Raw genomic sequence first — 13790 nt, 5'->3', positions numbered from 1 at the left:
CTCAGATCTAACTAGCGATGTGTCTTTGAGAAAGTCACTTAATTTATTTACTTTAGTTTCCTTAAATGTAAAATGTGAATAATAATAGCATTTACTTCCCATGGTTGTTGTGAATACAAAACAAAACATTATTTGTAAAGTATTTAGCACAGTGCCAGGCACACAGCAAGTGGTATAAAAATAAAATAGCTATTATTATTGATTTCAATGCTGTATTAGTTATTATATTCTTAATCATTCTGAAAATGATGAAAAAGAATGCAGCTCATTACTTGTAATTGTTTTAAAATAAATAATTTTATACTTTGAAAAGATTGTAATATTTTACCCTTAGTTCATCTGCTATCACCTTTAAGGATATTTCTTGCTTGTTCCTTATGTTTGATAAGTTATATCAGCTAAGGCCCAATTCTTTTTTTATGAAGGATTGGAAATAGCTTTAGCTGCAGAACAGAACACAGCTGCACTGGCAAGAAATTGGATTAGATAAACTCCCTTTGATCTTTTTACTTCTAAGAAAAAATGCCGGCTTGAAGTTTTCATTTATTTTGAGTGAGATTTCTACCCACCTCCTTTTGCTTAGATTTTGGATTGTTTTTTAGCTCTTAGACCTCAAACGACAGATTATTATAGAATTGCCCTTAGGACAACGACAAGTCTATGTATTCTCTAAGAAATTTCATATTATTATTGAAAAACACTTTGAGAAAACTTCCCTCTGTAGACTCCTCTACTCCTATGTATCAAGTATTTGAGTCAGAATACTTATTATCAAGAATGATTTTGTAATTCAGAAGCTCCAAAATTGGGAATTTTACCCCCCCCCCCGTTTTAAAAAAAAAGCTCTCATTAAAATTATACTTTAAATAGATCATTAGATATTTTCTTTGTTGAAATGCATGCTCTCTAGCATTTTTGGTATCTTCATATTTGATTTCTTTGCCTCCTAATTCTCCCCAATCTAGTCCCTCATTCATATAGTTGTCAAAAGGGATTTTCTTTAAGCACAAATTTGATTGTAAACTCTAGTCACTCTGTATTGCTTCTAGTATCAAATACAAGTTTCTCTCTTTGTTTCTCTATCTCCATCTCTCTCTGATTTGGTCTCGATCTCAGTCTCAATCTCAGTCTCAATCTCTCTGTTTCTCTCTTTGTCTTTGTCTTTGCTTCTGTCTCTGTCTCTGTTTCTCTATCCCTATCTCTGTCTCTCTTTCCCTCTTTCTCTGTCTCTCTCTATCTTTCTGTCTCCATCTTGATTTCTCTCTGTGTCTCTGTCTTTCTCTCTGTGTTTCTGTGTCTTTATCTCTCTGTCTCTTTGTCTCTCTCTTTCTTCATCTCCTTCTCCTTCTCCTTCTCCTCCTCTTTTTCCTCCTCCTCCTCCTCCTCTTTTTCCTCCTCCTTCTTCTCCTCCTTTTTCTCCTCCTCCTCCTCCTTCTCCTCCTCCTCCTCCTCCTCCTCCTCTTTCTTCAAAAACTCGTCCTAGAGTCAGGAGAAGCTGATTTCAAATCCAGTCTTACATACTTGAGTGTAGGCAAGTCACTTAGCCTTATTTGCCTCATTTTCTTTATCTGTAAAATGAACTGGAAAAGGAAATTGCAAACTATTTTAGTGACCTTGCCAAAAATTATTCTGAATTGGGTCATGAAGAGTCAGACATGATTAAAAAATGATTAAAGAACAACTAAGAAGCATCTGTGCACTGTTTTCAAGTTTTCAAAGCACTTTACAAACATGATCTTTTTTTCTCTTACAACAAGTCTGAAAGATAAGTGTTATCATTATCTCCATTTTATATGAGGAAACTTGTGAAGGTTTTCTGGAGGCAGCCTTATTGAAATAAATAATTACTCCAAAATCGCAGCCAGCTGGTAAAAATTCAAACGTTTATTTCTCCTTCCAAATTAGCCCGGTTAGTTGAGGCCTATCTCTCTGCCTGGCTCCAAGAGATCTTGCAGCTTTGTCCTTGGCTTCTGCCTCTGCTTTCTTCAGCCTACAGTCAGCACCAAGTTGGAAGATGCAATGAATCTCTCTTGCTTCAAAGATAGGGCTTGTAGGCTTTCTTCCAGAGTGTCTGTCTCCGACCCCAGTCGATGTTCCCCCAAAACTCCCTTGAGTTGCTCACTGGAACTGTATTTATGCTACTTCCCTGAGAGTGGGATTGTGGGATATCTCCCAGCATGCTCTCTGAAATCTCCCAAACATATGAACTCCATTGAGTACTTAGATACTTATGAGCTCTCTAAAGGTATGAACACAAGCATTGTTCAATCAGTTCCACTTAGTACTTTGTTTCAAGTTCTGGCCCAAAATATCTTCTTCTAAGATCAAATCAACTCCAATGGCTTAACACTTTGTAAAAATTCCAACAGAAACTGAGGCACAAAGACAGTTCATTCCTCTAATTAGTAGTATTCACATTCCCTACTTACTTGTATTCATTTTCTGTAATTATACTGTGTAAATTTATATATATGCTTGTCTTCTCCATTACACTAAAAGCTTCCTAAGAGTAGTGATTATTTCACTCTTTGGCTTTGCATCCCTATTGCCTACAAGGCATGACATAGAGAATTCTTAATAAATATTTCATTATTTGAATCATTACTCAATTCAATTGAATCATAGAAGCTAAATTTGATTATTTCATGTTTTACAAAGGATAAAAGATTTGGTTCTATTTTCACACTATTGTGTGTGTGTTTATTTTGCTATATTCAGTCCTATCAAGTTGTGTCTGACTCTTCGTGACCCACTTTTTCCAGTATCTTGACAAAAATGCTGAAGTGATTTTTTCATTTATTTCTCTAGCTCATTGTTCAAATTGGGAAACTGAGGCAAACAGCGTTAAGTGACCTCCTTAATGTCATATAACTAGTAAGTGTTTCAGGATATATTTGAATTCAGAAAGATGAATCTTCCTAATTCCAGACCTGGCATTCTACCTAAGTTCACTAGCTAACTGCCCATATGTGTACATATGCATGTACACTTATACATACACACAAATATATACATGTGTATTATACATACGATCATGTATAGATGTGTGAAAATGTGTGTGAATGCGTGGACACATTCACACATGCTTAAACATACCTCACAGTGACCCTGAGAAGTAGATACAAAAACTTATTGGCTCCATTTAAAGATGAGGAAACTGAAGCTCAGATATTAGGTAATTTTCAGAGGTAGGTTTTCAGTTTTTCTCTATGATCAGCATTCAAGTCTACATTATGCTATCTTTCTAGGAAAGAACTAAAAATAAAATTTTATATAAGAACACCAATTATATTTAAGTTCTGTGTTTAGCTGAAGTTGGGGGAAGGGGGAGAAAAGCTGAGGATAGTGTGCATTCATGATGGTAGTAGTAAGTATTCATGGAATGAATGATATCTAACTGCTCTTGCAATAACTTTGGCAGGGGGAGGGGAATAAGGTTAAATTTCTTGACCAGGATCACAGAGCTAGTAAGTGTCAAATTTTTGAGGCAGGATTTGAATTTATGTCTCTAGGGCCAATGCTCTCTCCACTGAACCACCTAACTGTCCCATAACTTCTAGTCCTTATTAAAAGAAAAGAAAAGGAAAGAAAAATTAAAAGAAAAAACTTTTCAAAAGACTAGGTAAATTGACTCAACTAATTGTTCTCTGCCTACAACAATCTTAGCAGAACAGTTACAAAAAGCAGAAGAGGCCAAATGCAAATACAAAGACTATCAGAGGCTACATGTGAAGTCATACCCTTACTCAAAAAATGTCACTGAAATGTGCCAAGGATTGTAGAATTAACTCCATTGTCTCAGTTTATAATTCAGGCCAATGCTGTTTCTTCTCTAATTAAATTAATAGAATTTGCTCTATTTTTCAGAGTGAAAAAGTCAACCACACCCGATTTCCTAACTCAAACAAACAGAAAAGGACACGTTTCCCATGGCTTGGAAATCCTAAAATCTTTCCATTTATTATATCAATTAAAAGCTAGATAAAATAAAGATACTCTTTCCCTCAGTGCCTGTGGTTTTAGGCATAAGCTTGATCTATTCTATATCCATTGAAAATATGAATTAGCAGAGCAGTATTGTTTTAACTTGATATTTAAAGTTTACTTTGGGATTGGGGGGAAGGATATAAATTCTAATGAAATGTATCTAAAGACATTTGAAATTAAGTATCAGGAAATTTAAATATTCAAATATATTAGAAAAAGTATTCTCCAAAAAATTTGAAATACTAAAAATAGAGAAGTGATATCCTGTGGTAGATAGAGCATCAATCAGATCTTCTGACCTGGGTTTAACTTCTAGATTTGGCATTTCCTATGAGTATCAGCTTTGGACTGAAATTCCTTACCTGTAAAATGGGACCAGAAATATCCATTTCACAGAGTTGTCTCAACAATTCTGGAAAAAATGAAATAACAAATATGAAAATATTTTGCAATCCGTAAAGAATTATGTAAGGATCAATAATTATTATTTGAAATGCCTTCAAGGAAACATAAATAGAAAAAAATTAATAGAAATTCTAATTTTGTGAGACTTAAAATACTATAGTTGGAAGGAACTTCTTTTAGTTCAACTTCTTTAAAGATAAGGAAGCTAAAGCAGATGGAGGTTAAACTAATTTGTCCAAAATTGGCCAGAATATTAGTGATAGAATGGGTTCATCTAGTAATTTCTTAAAAGGATGAACTCTAGAATTTATTGTGCTAATAAAATTTTCACTTTTGTATATATCCCTCTTACTTCTTTTAAACTCTCATTTTGAAGGGGGGAAATCAAAATAATCTCTACTTTATTTCCCCTGAATTCATGTCCTACTTCTACAGTGTTTTAGTGAATTGTAAAATTCCATGAACCAACATTATGGTGTGAAAATCTAAACTATAATAATTCTAGGTATACACAATAGTACATCAAAGCATCATTCATAATATTTTTAGTGCATGGTGTTTCCAGAAAGCTGCATTTGGACCACTAATAATGCATTATCTGATTTTTAGTTCCTTGAAATTATTCTCCAGTTACCATTGAGTTAATCCTGAAATTGCCACCCCAAAAAAATTGACTCCAAGGCTTTATAAATAATGCAGTTCTATGGGTAAACATGTTTTAATATAGTCCCATTAAAATGCGTACTTGCCAAAATGTAAAGTTGAAACCTGCACAAGAATTTTATAAACATCCAGCATAAAATAAGAGAAATTTGGCTAAGGACATCCAGAATCCAGTTCTCAGGAGGACAGCTTTAATTGTGGTATGTAAATTCAAATGAAAATGAAGAAATCAAAAGACTGGAGTCTAATCACATACCAAAGCTTGCTATTTTTAAGTGCTTAAATTCAGAGGATCTTTTCCCCAAACAACTTTTTTTTTTTTGCTTTCCAAAGGGACAGAGAAAAATCCTCAGTGAAACCTGGTCTTAGAGTAGACTAATTTCCTAGGACAGATGCATTAGGCATTCCAACTAAGTGTGGGAGACCACAGCAGTGCTTACTTGTTTTACTGAGTTTAACATCCTTGATAAAAATTTCTGTAATATGTAATACAAAAAGTCAATTCCAGAAGGAGGTGTTTGAAAGTAGAATTAAGATGGGATTATTCTATTGCCATAGAAGAAAATAGATAACATCTTTACAAGCTGAATTGAACTCTGAATAAGAACTCAGTAAAAATCAACAATGAATGACAAAGGACTGAAGCCAATGACTAAGACTGGTTTGTAATTTTGGGGTCTGGAAAATTATTATGAAAATGAGAAATTTTAAATACAGATTGATTTCATAACAATGACAACAAAATAAGTAGAACTTTTCACGGTAGGAGTATCCAACTGGAAATATTTTTCTTCAAGAGGTGTTTTAGCTTTAATCTATCCTGTAGCAAGAGAAGGGAGCAGGTTTAGGATCATTAATTTCATTTATATGTTCATTCATTCAAGAAACAGTTATTACATATCTACTAAACTAAGTATTAAAGGAAATTTATAGTTTAGAAAGAAATATTATAGAAAACTTCCCTGCAATCACAAAATTAGTTAATGTTTGAAAAATAATTTTTATCCAAATTTCTTGAAGTTTATGTTCTTTTCACTATATTGCAAATTATAATCAATATTTAACAATCTTTTTTCCAAATATATTTATGCTAATTATGTATGGATCATTAAGTCCGATGGCTCTTACCATCTAGTAAAACAATGTACTATATGCTAAAATAACTCTAATACAAATTTCAATTACATTCAATAAGCATATGTTAGGCTTTAAATATTGTGATGTGTAAGACATTGTACTATGTGTTGGGGAAATACAAAAGTAAATTAATAGATTAAAAACTACATTTAGATATAAAACTAGCCTACTGTTCATGTAGTTAGCATGTATCAAAGTTAGAATTTAAAAAAGGTTTTTCTAACTTCTTTAAGTCTTTCATTCATCATACCTTGTTACTGGTCTTTTCTAAAATATTGCCAAATTATTTCAATAAATATTTTATAAGATTATTTAACATCTGGAAATCCTAGACCACAATCTGCTCTCCCTCCTGCCTTTTTGGACCTCCCAATGAATGCATTAATATAGTCCCTATTCTCAAGGAGTTTACAATCAAATGAGGATAAAAGAATAATACTCAAATTCAAGGTGAAATTTAATGGAAACAAAAAATTCAAAGAACTCCAGGAAAACTGGAAGAGGGGAAGATCATTTTTGGCTATAATTTAAACACTTTGAGGATGGAGTTATTTGTTTTTTTCATCTTTGTTATTGTTTTCCAAAGAAAACAGGTGTTTTCTTTTGCCTTTGTCTTTGTTAAAATAGCACAGAAATAAAAATAGGATCACTTCAAAATGGTCAAAATGTATTTGTTGAATTGAATTGAGTTCAACTACAGGACAGTGTAAATAAATGCAGAAATGGGCTTATAACAGGTGTGCTGGAGCCAGTTCAAACCAGTTAACAAGACCCATTTGTTTTTGTTTTTCTCTAATATTATTTATTTCGAACACTCAGATATAAAGCATGTAGATATACAATTATTTTACTTCAATTATATATTAAAATAATTTTTAACATTTGGGGTTTTTTTGTTTGATTTGTTTTGTGTTCCAATTTTTCTATGCTTTCCTCTCCCTGAAATGCTAAGCAATCAGATATAGGTAATACATGTGCAACCATGAAAAACATTTACATATTAGTAATTTTGTAGAAAAAGACTTGAATAAAAGAAAAAGAATGAAAGAAAGAAAATGAAAAATAACATGATTCAGTCTATATTCAAACAATATCAGTTCTTTCTCTGGAAGTGAATAGCATGCTTCATTATTATTCCTTTGGGATTGTCTCAGATCATTGTTTTGCTGAGAATAGCTGTCATTCACAATTCTTCACTGAATGATATTATCACTGTGTGTAATATTCTCCTAATTCTGTTCACTTCACTCTGCATCAGTTCATGTAAGTATTTCCAGATTTCTGAAATCATCCTGCTTGTCATTTCTTAGGGTATAATAGCATTCCATTAGAATGAAACTATTCCAATTAGGATGGTTTCAGAAAAACCTGGAAAGACCTACATAAACAAATGTTAAGTGAAATGAGCAGAGACAGAAAACCACTACACAGTAACAACAATATTATGTAAAGTTCAGCTGGGATGGACTTTGCTCTTCTCAACAATGAGATGATTCAAGGCAATTTCAAGGGACTTGGGAGAGAAAATGCCATTTTCATCCAGAGAGAGAACTATAAATGTGAATGTAAAAATAGTATTTTCATTTAATTTTTGTTTGTTTTCTTTCATGTGTCTTTTCTCCCATTTTGGTCTGACTTTTATTTCATACCATTACAAATATGGAAATATGTTTAAAAGGATTGTACATACATAACCTATATCAGGTTGCTTAGTGTGTTGGGGTAGGAGAAGATAAAAAAGAAAGAGAACAATTTATTACAAAATCTTACAAAAATGCATGTTGAAAACTATCTTTATATCCATTTAAAAAACCAAAAAACTATTGGAAAAAATAAAATAAAAATATTTTGAATAGTAATAAAAATAGTAGTAGTACAATCATCTAATACATCTTGTTTAACCATTTTCCAATTGATGTACATCACTTAGATTTTTAATACTTAACTATCACACAAAGATGTTTTAAATAGTTTTGTACATGTAGGTTCTTTTCTCTTTTTTTATGATCTCTGGAATATGGACCTAGCAATGATATTGCTAGCTTAAAGAATACACACAGTTGTATAGTTCTTTAGACATAATTCCTATTGCTCTCCAGAAGGTTGGATCAGTTCACAACAATACCACATTTTCTCTAATATTTATCATTTTCCTTTTCTGTTATATTAGCCAATCTGATAAGTGTGAGATAGTACCTCAGAGTTGTTTTAATTCACATTTCTCTGATCAATAATGATTTAGATCATTTTTTTCATATAACAAAAGGTAAGTTTGATTTCTTCATCTAAAACAGCCTGTTCATATCTTTAACCATTTGCCAATTAATAAAATTCGTTGAATTTTTACAAATCTGATTTATTTCTCTATATATTTGAAATATGTAGTCTTTATTAGACATTGCTGTTGCAAAATACCCCCCCCCAAGCTTTCTGTTTTCCTTCTAATTTTGATTGCCTTGGTTTTATTTGTGTAAATCTTTTAAATTTTAGATAGTTAAAATTATTTATTTTATATTTTGTAAAGTTCTCTACCTCTTATGTGGTCCTAAATTCTTTTTTCCTCCATAGACCTGACAGATAAACTATTCTCTGTCCTTCTATTTTGTTTATCATAGAACACATTATCTGTAAATCATGGACCCCTTTTGACTTAATCTTGATGTTGAGTATAAGATGTTGGTATGCCTAATTTTTTGTTGTAGTGTTTTTGCATTTTCCCAGAAGTTCTTGTGAAATAATGAGTTTTTATTTCAAAAGCTACCAGATTGCTTTGATCATTTATTACAGTGTTTTGCATACCTATTCTATTCCACTGATCCACCATTTTATTCCTTAGCCAGAACCAGATTGTTTGGTATTTTACTTCTGATTATCATCTTTTCCAATCTTTTCTCTCTTTTATCCCTGCCACTTCTATTACCCTCATTTTTTTTTTTTTTTTTTTTGTTCCTCAGAAGGCAGGCTAGATTGCTATATCCAACTGAGTGTCTATGTTATTCTCTCTATGAGGCAATTTTGAAGAAAATAAGATTTAAGCTTTGCCCACCCACACCCATCTTCTATGTGGGCTAATTTACTTTATTATATTCACTCTCATTCTTTCAATGCAAGCTTCTTCCTCACACTTTCATTCTGTTTTTTTTTTTTTTTTTTGAAGGGGGATACCATCCAAAGTCATCTTATAGCCACACCCTCTGTCTTCTAACTAAACTTTAGTAATAGATTTCGTAGAGTTACAAATATTATCTTGTCATATAGAAATAGAAAGTTTAACTTTATTGAATTTTTTTGCTTTTTTCTGACGTTTCTTATAAAAACATTTTTTATGATTCCTTTGAATCTTCTATTTGGAGACCAAAGTTTTTATTCAGCTCTCACCTCTTAAATAGAAATTCTTTAAAGTCTTTTATTTCATTCAAAATCCATTTTCTCCTCTGAAACTATATTCAGTTTTGCTGCATTGTAATTCTTGGTTATGGTCCTAAATCCTTTGCTTTCTGATATATCTTATTCCAACCCTAGGGGTTTTGTAATGTGTTTACTGCCAAATCCTATGTAATTCTGGTGGGAGCACTACAATATTTGATTTGCTTCTTTTTGACACCTTGAAGCATTTTCTCTTTAATCTGTGAGCTCTGGAATTTGGATATGATATTCTTGAGAGTTTTCATTTTAGGATCTCTTTCCAGTGGTGATCAGAGTATTTTTTCACTTTCTATTTTAACTTCTGGTTTTAGTTTAAATCAAGGCAATTTTCCTTACCATTTCCCTTGATAATTTATTTAAAGATTTTTTTCAGGTTTTTGTTTGTTTGCTTTTTATCATGACTTTCAGTTAGTCCAATAATTCTTAAGTTATCTCTCCTGGGTCTATTTTTTCTTCATCAGTTGCTTTTCCAATGATAAATTTCACATTTTCTTCTATTTTTTCCTCTATTGATTTTGTTTTATTGGGTCTTGGTATCTCATGGAGTCATTAGCTTCCAATTTCTCAGTTCTAATTTTTAAGGATTTATTTTCTTCATTGAGCTTTTATACTTTTTTTCCCATTTTGCTAATTCTTTTTTAAAGGAGTTATTTTCTTCAATGAATTGTGTGTTTATACTGCTAACTCTTTTTCATGATTTTCTTGAAATATTCTTATTTATTTTTCTGATTTTTCTTCTAGTTCTCTAATTGCTTTATAAAATCCTATTAAAACTCTTCAGGGAATTCTCATGGGGCCTGATACCAAATTATATATTTCTTTGAAGTGTCACGTGTATCCATATTGACACTATTGTCTTTTCTAAGTTTATGCCTTGATCCTTCCTATTGCCAGAATAACTTTCTATAGTACAGATCTTTTTCTATTGTTTGTTTTTTGCTCATTTTTGTTCCTTTTTTTAGTGACGATGTTTTTTATGTGATAGTTGGGTGCTCATCCTGCAAAGTTCCAAATGATTTGTCCTATTACAGGCTCCCTGCTGTGAGGCTGGCTGCTGCTGCTATTGGACCTTATTCTCTTATACTTTACTGAGACAGACTTTTCCTACTATGATGGTAAGCTGTGTCTTTGATCCTAAATCACTTCTGAGATTTTTTTTAATGTTTGAAGGAGAATTTGGGAGGATTTCTTCCTCACTTTGACATTTTGGTACTAGAAATCCCCTTAGGTATTCATTTTTAAAATTTTTGAGTTCTAAATTCTCTCCATACCTTTCTAGTCCTTTTCACTCCTATTGAGAAGACAAGGAATATGATATTAACTATACATATGCAGTCATGCAAAACATTTCTATATTTTTTTATACTTTGAAAATAAGAAAAAGAAAAGAAAATAGATGAAAAAACTTTATGCTTTAATTTTAACTCTCTGTTGTCAGTTCTCTCTCTGGAGATAGATAGCATTTTTTAATCATGGGTCTTGAATCATTTTATTGATCAAAGTAACTATTTTTTTCATAATTGATCAGCCATAAAATAGTCTTATTCCTGAGTACAACCTTTGTAAGAGTCATTTGTTAAATTTCCAAAGTGAGGGGGGTGGATCCAAGATGGCAGAGAAGGCACATGTGACTTTCTAAGCTCTTCTCTTACCCTCTTTATCAATATTATATCGAGCCTCAAAAATAGTCTTGACTGCTACAATTCATAAAGATAAGAAGTATAACAACTCACCAGCCAAAGAAAATCTGCAGTCTCACCAAAAAAGGTTAGTTCCGGGGCCAGGGGGGAGATCAGCATAGACTGGGAGAGAAATTAGTTTCCAAGAAGAGCTCAAACCGAAAGTGAGAGCACAGATCTCAGCACAAGCTTGCAGCCCCAACCGGCAGTACGGGGCTTTTCATTGGGGCAGTTGGGAACCTGTGTGGCAGGAGGGTACAGTCCAGGTTAGCCTCTAATCTGCACAGTGGGGGGCTCGGCTTGGGGCCATAGAGCTTTCGCCAGGCTGATTTGCATCAGGCAGAGACATTGGGGCAGAGTTCCGGGCAGACTTCCGGTAGAATCGGAGGTCTGTGGTCAGCTGCTAATACCCACAGCCCCAAAAGAGGCTCTGGCCTGGGGCAGTGACACTTTCACCTTTTAGTCTCTAGCCTTGGGCAATCGCTAACCCACACAGCCCAACTGGGCACTTCGATGGCTCGGCCAGTGCTGAATCTACCTCTTGTTGGGGAAAGGGAAAACTCTCACTCAGAGCACTCCCATACCTCGGAGCCGGAAAGCGGTTTACAACTCTCCTGTTCTGCAGAGGAAGCTGGTAACCCCCTTGCCTTCTAAAAAGGGTAAACATCGTGATACAAGTGGGGTACATAAGTTCAAAAAGGGGAAAGAGGGTTGGGGGAGGCAAGAAAAAGTAAAACATAATCTGGGGTTATTAGGATGCTAGGAAATACAGATTTAGTAATTCTAACCGTAAATGTGAATGGGATGAGCTCCCCCATAAAGAGGAGGCAGATAGCAGACTGGAACAAAAGTCAGAACCCTACAATATGTTGTTTACAGGGAACACATTTAAAGCAGGGAGTAAAGGTAAAATGCTGGAGCAAAATCTATTATGATTCAGGTGAAGCCAAAAAAGCAGGGGTAGCCATCCTTATCTCAGATCAAGGAAAAGCAAAATTGATCTAATTAAAAGAGATAAGGAAGGAAACTACATCCTACTAAAGGGTAGCATAAACAACGAAGCAATATCAATATTAAGCATATATGCACCAAGTGGTATGGCATCCAACTGCCTAAAGAAGAAGTTAAGAGAGTTGCAAGAAGAAATAGACAAAAAAACTGTAATAGTGGGAAATCTCAACCTTGCACTCTCAGAATTAGACAAATCAAACCACAAAACAAATAAGAAAGAAATTAAAGAAGTAAATAGAATATTAGAAAAATTAGGTATGTTAGATCTTTGAAGAAAATCGAAGGGAGACAGAAAGGAATATACTTTCTTCTCAGCAGTTCATGGAACCTGTTCAAAAATTGACCATATATTAGGACATAAAGACCTCAAAATTAAATGCAAGAAGGCAGAAATAGTAAATGCTTTCTTTTCAGATGACAGTGCAATAAAAACTACATTCAACAAAAAGTTAGGGGTAAATAGAGCAAAAAGTAATTGGAAACTAAACAATCTCATCTTAAAGAATGATTGGGTGAAGCAGCAAATTATAGATACAATTAATAATTTCACTCAAGATAATGACAATGATGAGACGTCATACCAAAATTTGTGGGATGCAGCCAAAGTGGTAATAAGAGGAATTTTATATCCTTAGAGGCTTACTTGAACAAAACAGAGAAAGAAAAGATTAATGAATTGGGCTTTGCAAACTAAAAAACTAAAAAAAGACCAAATTAAAACCCCCAATCAAATACTAAATTTGAAATTCTAGAATTAAAAGGAGAAATTAAAAATATTGAAAGTAAAAAAACTATTGAACTAATTAATAAAACTAAGAGTTGGTTCTATGCAAAAACCAATAAAATAGATAATCATTTGTTAAATCTGATTAGAAAAAGGAGAGAAGAAAATGAAATTAGTAGTCTTAAAAATGAAAAGGGAGAACTTTCCACCAATGAAGAGGAAATTAAAGAAATAATAAGGAGTTAAACTTTATGCCAAAAGATTTGATAACCTAAGTGAAATGGATAACTACCTCCAAAAATATAGACTTCCCACACTAACAGAGGAGGAAGTAAATTGCTTGAATAGTCCCATTTCAGAAAAAGAAATAGAACAGGCAATTAAACAACTCCCTAAGAAAAAATCCCCAGGACCAGATGGATTTACATGTGAATTTTACCAAACATTTAAAGAACAATTGGCCCCAATGCTATATAAATTATTTGATAAAATAGGGAATGAAGGAGTCCTACCAAATTCCTTCTATGACACAGACATGGTACTGATACCTAAACCAGGTAGGCTGAAAACAGAGAAAGAAAATTATAGACCAATCTCCCTAATGAATATTGATGCTAAAATCTTAAATAAGATATTAGCAAAAAGACTACAGAAAATCATCCCCACGATAATACACTATGATCAAGTAGGATTTATACCAGGAATGCAGGGCTGGTTCAATATTAGGAAAACTATCAATATAATTGGCCATATTAATA

The sequence above is a fragment of the Sarcophilus harrisii genome, chromosome 3, assembly GCF_902635505.1.
Source record: "Sarcophilus harrisii chromosome 3, mSarHar1.11, whole genome shotgun sequence".
Lineage (NCBI taxonomy): Eukaryota > Metazoa > Chordata > Mammalia > Dasyuromorphia > Dasyuridae > Sarcophilus > Sarcophilus harrisii.
This window is presented reverse-complemented; position numbering follows the sequence as displayed.